This window comes from Bison bison, unplaced genomic scaffold (assembly GCF_000754665.1).
Source record: "Bison bison bison isolate TAMUID 2011002044 unplaced genomic scaffold, Bison_UMD1.0 scf7180017864458, whole genome shotgun sequence".
NCBI classification, from domain to species: domain Eukaryota; kingdom Metazoa; phylum Chordata; class Mammalia; order Artiodactyla; family Bovidae; genus Bison; species Bison bison.
In genome coordinates this window covers 4,048,944-4,061,621 of record NW_011495020.1, presented here as the reverse complement: position 1 = coordinate 4,061,621, position 12,678 = coordinate 4,048,944, and positions in this window count along the sequence as shown.

The following is a 12,678-nucleotide window of genomic DNA, read 5'->3' as shown; positions in this document are numbered from 1 at the left end:
TGGTGACTGCAGCCATGAAATTAAAAGATGCTTACTCCTTGGAAGGAAAGTTATGACCAACCTAGATAGCATATTCAAAAGCAGAGACATTACTTTGCCAACAAAGGTCTGTCTAGTCAAGGCTATGGTTTTTCCAGTAGTCATGTATGGATGTGAGAGTTGGACTGTGAAGAAGGCTGAGTGCCGAAGAATTGATGCTTTTGAACTGTGGTGTTGGAGAAGACTCTTGAGAGTCCCTTGGACTGCAAGGAGATCCAACCAGTCCATTCTGAAGGAGATCAGCTCTGGGATTTCTTTGGAAGGAATGACGCTGAAGCTGAAACTCCAGGACTTTGGCCACCTCATATGAAGAGTTGACTCATTAGAAAAGACTGATGCTCGGAGGGATTGGGGGCAGGAGGAGAAGGGGACGACAGAGGATGAGATGGCTGGATGGCATCACTGACTCGATGGACGTGAGTCCGAGTGAACTCCGGGAGTTGGTGATGGACAGGGAGGCCTGGCGTGCTGCGATTCATGGGGTCGCGAAGAGTTGGACACGACTGAGCGACTGAACTGAACTGAACTGAACAGCAAGTTTGAGGAGTGGAAACTGAAACTGTTAGTTGCTCAGTCATGTCTGACTCTTTGTGACCCCATGGACTGCGGCCCACTAGCCTCCTCTGTCCATGTGATTCTCCAGGCAAGAATACTGGGGTGGGTTGCCATTTCCTTCTCCAGGGGATCTTTGGACCCAGGGATTAAACCCTGGTCTCCTGCATAAAGCAGATTCTTTACTGTTTGAGCCACCACGGAAGCTCTCTTGAGGAGTTGAGAAGTGGAGATCTGGATGATTCCCTGATACCACAAACCTGAAGTTTTATTTTCTGAATTATTTGGGTGGCACAGTTAAATAAGATTTGGCAGAGGGAGAATTACTTGGATATTTATTCATAACAATAATGCATTTAGTGGTTTGAAGGAAAAGAATGATGGCAGTAACCACAGTAACAGTAATGGATGATGATTGCTGCTTCTGCTAAGTTGCTTCAGTCGTGTCCGTCTCTGTGCGACCCCACCAGGCTCCGCTGTCCCCGGGATTCTCCAGACAAGAACACTGGAGTGGGTTGCCATTGATGGTTACTGAGGCTTAATATGGGCCGAGTGCTGGGTCAGCCTCCTAATGTGCCTTCTGTCTCATTTCTTACAACAGCTCTATGGGGTAATAATTACTTTCATTTTACAGAGGAGGAAACTGAGTCTGGGAGAGCCATTCAGGTGGTAAGGGAGCTGGTATTTGCACACCAGTATATCAGACTCTTAAGCACTGCTTGCAATAACTTTTCTAGAGACTTCTTAATTCATTGGAGGGAAAGAACAAGTCAGATGTGAAGGTATGTGTGACAGAAAGTCGAGGACAGGGCTCTCTGACACTGAGAAGGTGTGATGACTGCTTCCCCAGGAGGGAGGTGAGGGGCAACGTCCCCTCTCCTTCTTGTCCTTCTGGCACTCTAACCAACTGCTTTATAAAGTATCCATCATCAGAGGGTACCACCTTCCCCACACTATTTTTTTTTTTTTTTTGGCAAGAGATGCCTCTATTGAAAGCAAGCAAGTAATTTCACATTGCATAATGAATGTCTTTCCAAGCAGAAGCAGCTACAAGGGTGCAGATGTCCCGGGGCTTCAGTTTACTCAAGTGGGGAGGAGGTTTCAGTGAGTGAGATCTGGAGGCATTGAGATAAAAGGATCATAGTCTTACTGAGATATTGTTGGAACTAGCATAATCAAGTTTGGTATCAGTTAGACTGAAATAATTCAAAATGTTGTAGGGACCATTGTAAAATGGACACTTGTAATAATCCCTACTTCATAGGGTAGTTGTGAACTGAATTAATAAATGTAAAGTGCTTTGAATAGAGCTGTAAAAGTGTAGCTGGTACTCTACAGCTGGTATTCTGGCTGCTATTAATCCCACCATGGTTATCACCACTGTTATGATAACAATACCCCACTGCTGCTACCACCACTACGATTACTGTACCACTGCTACTATTACTACCACTATCACAGTTACTTTTATTTCTATTACCATTGAATGCCCTTGCTATTATCACTATTATTTCAGATTCTACTACTGCTACTACAATAATTATTACTATCACTACCACTATTGTCAACGTCCAGGCATGGCAAATGCTTCCATCATAATAAATATGCAACACCAACTTCTGTGCCTTCAAAAAAGGGTGACTAGAGCAAATTCTCAGGTCCTCCTGGCTTTTTGCCTGGCAATACTTTCTTGTCTGGTTCATTTTTGGGGCTGTTGCCATCTTTTTGCTGCTGCTCAGGCATGGACAAAGTGGCTATCACTGCCCTGAGCTCTCTGAGGTAGCAATTCTGCTTGCTTCACTAATCCTTGTCAGTGACAAATGCTCCTCAGATCCATCCCAATGGCCCTTTGAAGTGGACAAACAACTCCACAGCCATGAAATATCATGTTTTAAATAAAAGGCACTGTTTCAAATGTCATCAGCACCTCAGCCAGAGGGCTGGTGATCTCAGACGAATGCAGATAGTGTGGAGATAATAAGAACTAATCTGTATTGAGTACCTATCGGATCTTTTCAAGTGCTTTTTGAGGCACTAAACACAGATTGACTTCTTTCGCCCTCCACAAAATTTTGTGAGGTGGTTCCTACTATTAATCACAAACAAGAACAAATGAGAGCACTGAGGCACAAGGAAGTTGAAGCACTTGTTCAGGGTAACACAGTAAGTGGGAGAGCTGGGTTTTGAACTCAGTCTAACTCCAGAAAAGACGCTGCTGGCCCCAGCAGACCCACATGCTGCTTTTACATACGCAGCATTCTAGTCAAAGGAGATCAAGACCTGGTGAAGACAGGTGCCCATCATGGGTGCTCAAAAAGTCCTAGACCAGTGAATGAATGAATGAACAAGAGGAAGAATGAAAGTATCATAACATGTCATTTGTGAGTGAAGAACAGGAGACATTATGAGTGTTATAAACCAAAGAGGCAACTCAGTTATCTGCAGAAAGATTGGAAACAGAGTCACAGAGGTCAAGAAGAAATTGATGAGGAGGTTCTACTTTGAGATCTACCTTGCTGGAGATCTAGGCAATTTGCCACTAGGTTCTCAGCCTCTATGGATTTTCCTGGGCTCCCCAGGTCTGTTACTGTCTGCAAGTGGACGGCAGCTCAATGGTGGGAGGACTTCTGGACACTTCACCTTCACCTCACATAGCATGGCATACAATATGGTACCATTCTCTATAAGCTGGCACCTTTCTTTCATGTGGAGAGTGATTTGTTTGCTTCTCTTAGGTAATAAGGGGCTTCTGAGGTGGTGCTAGTGGTAAAGAACCTGCCTGCCAATGCAGAGATGTAAGAGATGTGGGTTCAATCCCCGAGTCAGAAAGATCCCCTGGAGAAGGAAATGGCAACCTACTCCAGTACTCTCGTTTGGAGAATCCCACAGAGGAGCCTGGCAGGCTACAGTCCATAGGGTCGCATAGAGTCAGACACGACTGAAGTGACTTAGCATGCATGCTTAGGTATTAGAAATTGTGTGCCATAAAATTTTAGTGTTGAAAAACTCCTTGAAGGTCAACCCCTCTCATTTTCCTCATTAGGAAATGGAGTCCCATAGGCATCAAGTGACTTGATGAGGCCACAACACCAGCAAGGAGCAAGTTCCTCTGCTTCTCCAGGCACTAAACCACATCTTTAATTATGGTTTATTCGTTTGTTTGCCCTGATCTGGTGACAGTCCCTTGTGCTGACTTAAATGTCTTGGTGTTTCAGATAAAATGGTTGGCTTGAGCCAGGGCCTCAGGCACACTTTGCCTTCCGAAGCACTGGATACAACAAAGACCTAATTAGCTAATTAATCTACACTCCATTCCCTTGACACAAGGTCATACAACTTTCATCTTTAAGATGGACAAACTAAGGTAGTTTGCATTTTCCTTCATTTAATATTTAGAACCTCTTTATAAGGGGAAATGGCCCCAAAGAATTCTATTTGCACTTATATTGATATCACTTAATTAAAAACATTTTTCAGCATTATAACAAATAGAATAACTACCTTAGCTATAATATATGTTCTTCTAGCAGCAAAATTTTGCCTCTTTACCTAGTTAACAAATATGAGCATCATAAGATTATAATATATTATTTAGAAGATATTTACTTTTAATTATTATTTTCTCAATAAATTCTAGAATTCAATTCCAAAGAAACTAAGATAACTTGGTTACATACAAATGTTTCACACTGGATGCATTTTGGCTTTCTGGAAGCGACCACATTGCTTTATTAAAGATTTCTTTTGTCTTTAATAAGGAAGCATGGGAGAGACCACTGTGTTATTTAATTGCTCACTCTGTTCTGCCTAGCATGTTAACTTCTCTATAACTGTGCTTTCTCATAGTTCTTCCTCCTGAATAGAACATATTAAATCTCCTAATAATTACTCCTACCTGACATAAAAGGGTGATTAAAGTAACTCATGTCTAGAACCAATTTGATATATGATAATACAAATTTCTTGTCAAATTTCAATGTGATCTGGGTGATTTAGGTGTATACATGTAGCCTATTATTGATTCTCCCTACTTTGATAATTCAACATTACTTGTCTTTGGATTTTCTCTAGCTCAAAAGGGAAAAAAATTGCCATTTTTCTTCTTATTTTCACCACACATTTTTGTGTATAGATGACCATTCAGTAGTAGTATATTCTGAAGTATTATACTCCAGGTGAGTAATCTAGTCCTAAGAGCTTTCAGTTATAGACACACAATTTTGTTGGTTCAATGGCTTACACTTCAATCTGAACCCAAGATATTCTCTAGTTCCCTTATTTCTTTCACTTCTCTCTTCCATTATTCCATTTTTTGAGTCTTGTGGGGTTAATATGAATTAGCATAGAAAATGAAACTTAAGCATTTGGTCTGAGCCCCTTTCTTCCTTTGCGGAGCTCATAGCAAAGACAAATGTGGCTCTAGGAATCTTTCCTCCTTTTATTTGTGACCTTGCAAGGAGCCACCCTTATTTTTCCATTTTATAGATGGAGATATTAAGACAGAATCAGATTGGGGACTTGCTTCAGGTTATAGAGTGAGTCAAGGTTGCAATCAAGAAGAACAAAACATAGGAATAAAAGTCAGTTAAATAAAGAAACTCATTGCCCCATGCACATAGCTGGAAATGCCAGTGTGAAAGTCAAGGAGGGTTTAAGTAAAGTTGTGGGTGACAGAGCCTTAAGAGGAATTTAAGGACATTTAGGAGTTGCTTCTAAGCTTGTGAGGCTGTGATTATGGAGGAAGTTACCACTCTTTCCTACAAAATGTCTCTTGGTGCTATTGTCAGACACCTTGTCTAAGCCAGTGTGGCAGTGCTTATTTTGTTATGTTTCCCCAAACCCCTTTTGGTGTTTTATCTACTGGAGCATTCATTTGAGACAAACAGCTTATGTAGTCTTTCTAGCCAAGCAGAAATCGGAATGAATGAGAAAACCGCCTAAGAAAATCTGTCCTCCTGATTTCCCACATGAGGCTGGCTGGAGAGTTGCTGTTCCCCTGACAGAGCCTCCTCAGTGCTCGTCAACTGCCTGGCTTGTTGTGGCGATGCTAGCAGCTGCTGCTTCCGCTTCTTCAAGATAAAGACTGCAGATAAGTATATTCAAAAAGTGGGTTCATCCTCGTTCTTGTTTCCAGCTATTTTCTGGAATTAGATTAGTGGTGTAAGTGAAATCTTTTCTGAACCTCATTGAAATCCAGACTTGGCTAGTCAGTGGCTTCATTTATTTTTATTATCTGTGTTCTTATTTGTATACTTTTCTTATTTTTATGAACATTTACTATATACCAGAAACTGTACAAAAAGCTTTATATACTTAGTTCAGTCTACTGTAATCACATACCATAGATTGGGTGGCTTAAACAGTGGAAATGTATTTCTCCCAGTTATGAAAGGTGGGAGGTTCAAGATCAGGGTCCCAGCAGATTCAGTGTCTGGTGAAGACTCTCCTCCTGGTTTTCAAATAGCTGCCTTCTCATTATATTCTTATGTGGTGGAGAGAGTGAGCCTTAACCTCTGTCTTTTCTTATAAAGACATTTATCTCATCATGGGAGCTCTATTTTCATGACCTTCTCTAAACCTAATTACCTCCCAAAGGCCCCACCTCCTAATACCATCACATTGAGAATTAGGGTTTTGACATGAATTTTTTTGAGACACAAATGTGCAGTCTATAAAACATATATCTTGTTAATCTCAAAGTAGCCCTTCAAAGTGGAAGTTATTACCCTTACTCTACCAGGACGTTATTACCCTTAGTTTATTTATTAAGTAACATGTTGAGGTCACTCAGGTGGGTGGCATACTCAGGTTCGGTTGACTCCTTGGCCTATGTTCTTAATTAGAGTGCTCTATGCCCCCAGCTGGGGACTTCATTGTTTTGCAGAGTTGAGTCCCTTCAGATGTCCTTGTAGATGCACCGCCTTGAAGATGTGTTCTTACAGAGCCACTGGCACTCATTTTCTGTATATTTCCTATGGACTCGTTGTAATGACTCAAGCTTTCTGTGAGCTCAAATTTCATTTGCCAGTTTGGCTTCAGTGAGAACTGATCTGGCTACAGCCCTTCTGGTTTGCGTGTGTCTGTGTGTGTGTGTGTGTGTGTGTGTGTGTGTGTGTGTGTGTATGTGTGTGTGTTTTCTTTGGCTTGAAGAGTCAGCAAGTACTGATGATTAGAGTTCTTGCTGTTGGTGATTAGTCTCTAAGTGTTCGTGTTCGACTCTTGTGACCCCATGGACTGTAGTTGCCAGGCTCCTTTTCCAAGAGATTTCCCAGGCAAGAGTACTGGAGTGGGTTGCCATTTCCTTCCCCAAGGGATCTTCCCGATCCAGGGATTGAATCTGTGTTTCTTGCACTGGCAGGCAGTTTCTTTACTGCTGACCACCAGGGAAGCCCAGTCACAGTTCTTAGTATTCCTTTATTCCAAGGTCAAGTTGAGTATGGTAGTTCTTCCAGAGATCCTTCCCTCTTAATTCAGCAAGGACAAGTGGGATGGGATATTTTAGCAGGACATAAATGGAAAACAATCAACACCAACCCCCAAATAACTACATACATGCACCCTAAAATATATGCAACATGGAGATGTGTTTTTCAGAGTACAGATGATCTAAAGCAGACTAAGCGGATAGTTTCTTGTTGGCATTGCTGAGACTTACTTCTGAGCATTTAATTCTGCACGTGAGCCCTATCACTATTCCCTTTGTGGTTAGGCTCTCCTTCATCTGTGTAGTCACTCAGGCAAGTCTTTCCTGAATGCAGGAGGCTCTTCTTTCTGTGGTTTCACAGTCTCTTCCTGGAATATAGGCCATCTAGTGCTCTCTCCCCTTTCCTTGTTCATATACCCTTCATTTGTGGCTTTCAGTGACATTTAAGCTTCTTTACTCTTTGGGGTTAGGGCAACGTCTGGGTTTGCTTTCCCTTAAAGTTCTGGAGCCTCTATAGTTGAAGGATCCTTCTTAGGAAGGTCATCACTCTAGTTCAGCTTCCTGTTAGGGTAAAAAGCCTACTCTTCTTCTGGTCTCAAAACTTTGAATCCCTTGTTGGATTTCTTACTTTGTTTCTACTTCAGTCCTAAGGGATATCTATTGGGCTCATTTGCAGGGATGGGATTACTGAAAGGTCTGTACCATGTTACCAATCATTTCACTTTCCCAGTTACTACTGGGAATTCACCCCATCAGAGGGACAGGTAACAATAGAAAAATGCCTCACATAGAGTGGCAATGATAAACATATGAGAGAAAGGGTATTATTCATTTTCTGTATGTCTTTCTCATATTATTACAAGACATAAAATAGGAACCTAGAATAATAATGAACTTTTTGGAAGGCATAGTTTTTTTCCCTTAGGCTGTCTTCCCATTCTGGGCCTCATTTTCACATTCATGTAAAACCCACAATGATAGCTATCAGTTATGATGTTTGGGTTGCATTTAACAGAGATCAGCTCTGACTCTAAAGCAAAGAAGGGACATATGGAAAGCATAGTGAAGGTTGGGAGACCATATTTGGAAAATGAACGTGAGCTAGAGAGTTGAGAAGCATGGGAATCTGGCCGTATCATCATTGTGACATGTTGCTGCCATGAGTACATTTAACCAACCCTTTAGTTTTCCTTCACTTAGAGTTCAGATGGGTGACAACATCTGACATGCTGAGCCTTGACTATTAGCCGGCACTGCCCACTAAGTGGGTGGGGAGAGGAAGGATGGAGCCTCCATAGCTTCCTCTGTAAGAGCTTCTGGGAACCCTTTAAGAGAATGCTCAAAGAGGTGAGAGGTAGGTATTCCTCAAAATCAGGACAGGAAGGGGGCAGGTTAGATGCTATACTGCCATCAAAAAAAAAGAAAAAGACAAAGGACTATAATGGGAGAAAAAAAAAATCTGATGGTGAGTCCAGTATATTTTCTCAGTGCTGTTTTTTTTTAAAAATCTCAATTAGTATTCTTAACACTGTCCTCAATTTCTACAGCCCTCCCTTTTGTTCTCTTTCTCAAACACATAGTTTTTAGGTTAGCAATTGCCTTAATACTCTCAACATTTTATACTGAGACCATACAGTAAGCTGCTAAAGTGTGTTGTTAGAATTGGATTCACAAGATTGATGTCCTCTTCAGGCTGCAGACCATCTGATTACTAGATCTCCTTTGGGCAATGAAGCTGCCTCCTTTTTCTCCTCTCTCGACCATCAAGCTTGCAGCACAGTAATAATATTTAATAAGAGCAGCAGTAAAACTATGTCATTGCTTCTCTGATGGTCAGAGTGGAACGCAGCTCCAGATAAAACTGGAGTGATAGTCATACAGATAATACAGTTGTTTTAGTTCTTTCACCTTGGAAAGGATGAGGTAGCCTGAATGTTGATTGATGCTTGTCTCTCATAGTCTACTGGAATTACACATTAGGTGTTTGGGTGAAATTGTGGGGTGCACTCGATCATGTATTAAACATTTGCAAGCTATTTGCTTCTATTTGTTCTGACTGAATCTTGAAAAACAGCTTTGCTAGTTCAGGATAAAGGAGATGAAACCTTTGCATTTTTGCCTGCTCTGCCTGAATCAGGTGACTTTTTGTGAGGATATCCAAACACTTTGCCTCATTCCTTTGCCTTCTTCGCATGTCATCCCAGAATAAGTGAAAGATAAGAAGAAGATTCAGGGGAACCTCATTAATAAAACCTTCTACATACAGAAATCAGTATTTACAAAATAGAAAAAGTGTGGGGAGGTTATTTACATTAGGGAACTTTTTCTTTTTAGTTCTATAAAAGAATTCACATTAGGATTTCTTTAAATTGCAAAGTCCCTTGCTGGATTAAGGCCATTACTGAAACACTCTCAGAAATACATCTACTATGAAAAGAAGCCATGTTTTATATCATCTAATTTTATAACTGAAGAACTAAGAATAATTCAGAAAGAAGGTATAGAAACTCTCTGTAGCTCTAGAAAGAGGATGTAAGATACCTGATTTTCACTCCCTTACTCTCCTAAAAAGAGAATAGCTCTCACAGAAGTAAAAACTGAGACTCTTCTTTCCAAAAACCCAGAAGATTCCTGCATTAAATCGTAACCTAATTATGAGATCATTCTACTATTAACAGTAATTTAAAAAATTGTGTTGTGAATAAGATAGCATCTTGATGGTTTGAATTTTCTGCTTTGGAGAAAAGAATTTCAGCAAGTTTGACTTCTAAAAATGAGATACATTTCAAGAAAATACTGTCTTCAGAATCCTTAGTTTGTATTTTAGGGGAAGACATTTCATGGTAACCTTTCTGGGTCTTACTTTCTTTACCTGCAAAATATTTTTTTTAAACATTGAGGTATAACTGACACATAGTATCACACTAGCTTTAGGTGCACATCATCATGATTCGATGTTTGTATATATTGTGACATGGTCACCACAATGAGTCTCACTAACATCCAAAAGGAAGGTCTTGCACTAGATAATCTCTGAGGACTTTTATAGCTCCCAAGTTTGTTACTTAGTTCTTTATGAGTGTCATTAACCCTATAATTTTGAGATTCTATCCCCTTTCCTTTGAATAATTCAAATCTAACAGTAAATCACTCATTGAACTATTCTATGCTGTATCTTCTCCTCTAATAAATATACTTGTGTGTGCATGCTCAGTTGCTTAGTCATGTCCAACTGTTTGTGACCTCATGAACTGCAGTGCACCAGGCTCCTCTGTCCATGGGATTCTCCAGGCAAGAATACTGCAGTGGGTTGCTGTGCCCTTTTCCAGGGGATCTTCCTGCCCCAGGGATTGAATCTGTGTCTCCTGTGTCTCGTGCATTGCCTGGTGGATTTTTTTTTTTTTAAACCACTGAGCCACCTGTGAAGTTACTCACTTAGTATTTTTAAAGCCTGAGTCCAGACTTGTAGCCAGCTACAAGTCTGTAGAACAGTGCAAAAGAATATTAGATTCCCTTTTTATTCCAAAGAGGAATAAAATCTTAGAAAATCTTAAATTGTTTCACAGTGGCAGTGCAAAAAGAATAAAAATGTAAGGGAAGAAAACTCACAGAGACAATGAGCAGAGATTCCCATCTGGTGAGGGTCTTAAAGCAGCTGCTGTGGTTCAACATTATCCTGAATGAACTCTGAGTCTTGGGTTATAGTGAGATTGCATGGACAAGTGGAATAACAAAACATGGACATAGAAGCAACAGCCTGAAAATATTGTTGCTCATGAAAGCCGTGTATGTGATAGTTGATTCTGAATCCTGAAAATATTTTTTTAGCCAATTGGAGAGATGAATATAGGAGTTTCCACATAGCCTTGAGCAATGACTTTTGATACTAATTGCTCAGACTTAGGCCACACTTCACAGGTTAAGGGCATAGTTCTTCACAAGACTTCCCTATTTCAGACACCAGTCACAGGCTGAGGGGTTCCCAGGCCATACTTACTTATGACCAATTGGTTACAAATTTGCAGTGCTCACTAGTTTGGATGATTTGCTGTAATGACTCATAGAACTCAGGAAAGTGCTGTATTTAAAATTACCAATTTATTATAAGAAAAAGGATAAAATCAGAACCAGCCAGAAGAGATGCACAGCATGAGGTTTCTGCTTCCCCCGAGTCAGGATGCATCTTTCTCCCAGAGTCATCAGTGTGTAACAACACACACAGGGTACTGCTAACCAGAGAAACTCATTGGAGCTTCTGTGTCTGGAGTTTTTATTGGGGCTTCCTCATGTAGACATGATTCACTGAATTATTGGTCAAAATGAAGAATTCAGTCTCTGGCTCTCTTTCCCAGAGAGCCAGATAGCACTATGGTTCAAAGCCCCAATCCTCTAATCAAATGGTTGGTATTTTAGGTGTAGCTGGCCCCTCTCCTGAGTCCTGTCATTAGCTTAAACTATATAGGGTTCCCCTTCAGTGATCTTGTTAGCATAAACTATCAGGATCCACTAAGAATAATGAAGACAATCCTATTACTCTGGAAATTCCAAGTATTTAGAGGCATCCCTCCAGGAACTCAGGACAAATTCTTTATTGTATGGTGTGCTAAGTTGCTTCAGTCGTGTCCGACTCTTTTGCAACCTTATAGGCTGTAGCTCACCAGGCTCCACTATCTATGGCATTCTCCTGGCAAGAATCCTGGAGTGGGTTGCTATTTCTTATTCCAGGAGATCTTCCTGGCCCAGAGATCAAGCTCAGGTCTCTCTTCTGCATTGGCAGGTGGGTTCTTTACCACTAGCGCCACCTGGGAATCCCTCTTTGTTATATACCACCTTGCTTTTGCTTTTGTTGGTTCTGCAATCTTTGTAAGGAGTACAAGTAGCTAGTTCTATCCATCTTTAACAGGGACTTCAGGACTGGATTGAGGTCTCTAACTGGGTTACAGACCGGGTATCAGAATGGTTAACAGCAAGGTCTGTTTTGGGTTGCTGCCCCTTTAGACCTTGGCCCCATTGCTGCCTTTTGGCCTTACATTGGCTATTCCAAATCCTGAAAGATGATGCTGTGAAAGTGCTGCACTCAATATGCCAGCAAATTTGGAAAATTCAGCAGTGGCCACAGGACTGGAAAAGGTCAGTTTTCATTCCAATCCCAAAGAAAGGCAATGCCAAAGAATGCTCAGACTACCGCACAATTGCACTCATCTCACACGCTAGTAAAGTAATGCTCAAAATTCTCCAAGCCAGGCTTCAGCAATATGTGAACCGTGAACTTCCTGATGTTCAAGCTGGTTTTAGAAAAGGCAGAGGAACCAGAGATCAAATTGCCAACATCCGCTGGATCATCGAAAAAGCAAGAGAGTTCCAGAAAAACATCTATTTCTGCTTTATTGACTATGCCAAAGCCTTGGACTGCGTGGATCACAATAAACAGTGGAAAATTCTGAAAGAGATGGGAATACCAGACCACCTGATCTGCCTCTTGAAAAATTTGTATGCAGGTCTGGAAGCGACAGTTAGAACTGGACATGGAACAACAGACTGGTTCCAAGTAGGAAAAGGAGTTAGTCAAGGCTGTATATTGTCACCCTGTTTATTTAACTTATATGCAGAGTACATCATGAGAAACGCTGGACTGGAAGAAACACAAGCTGGAATCAAGATTG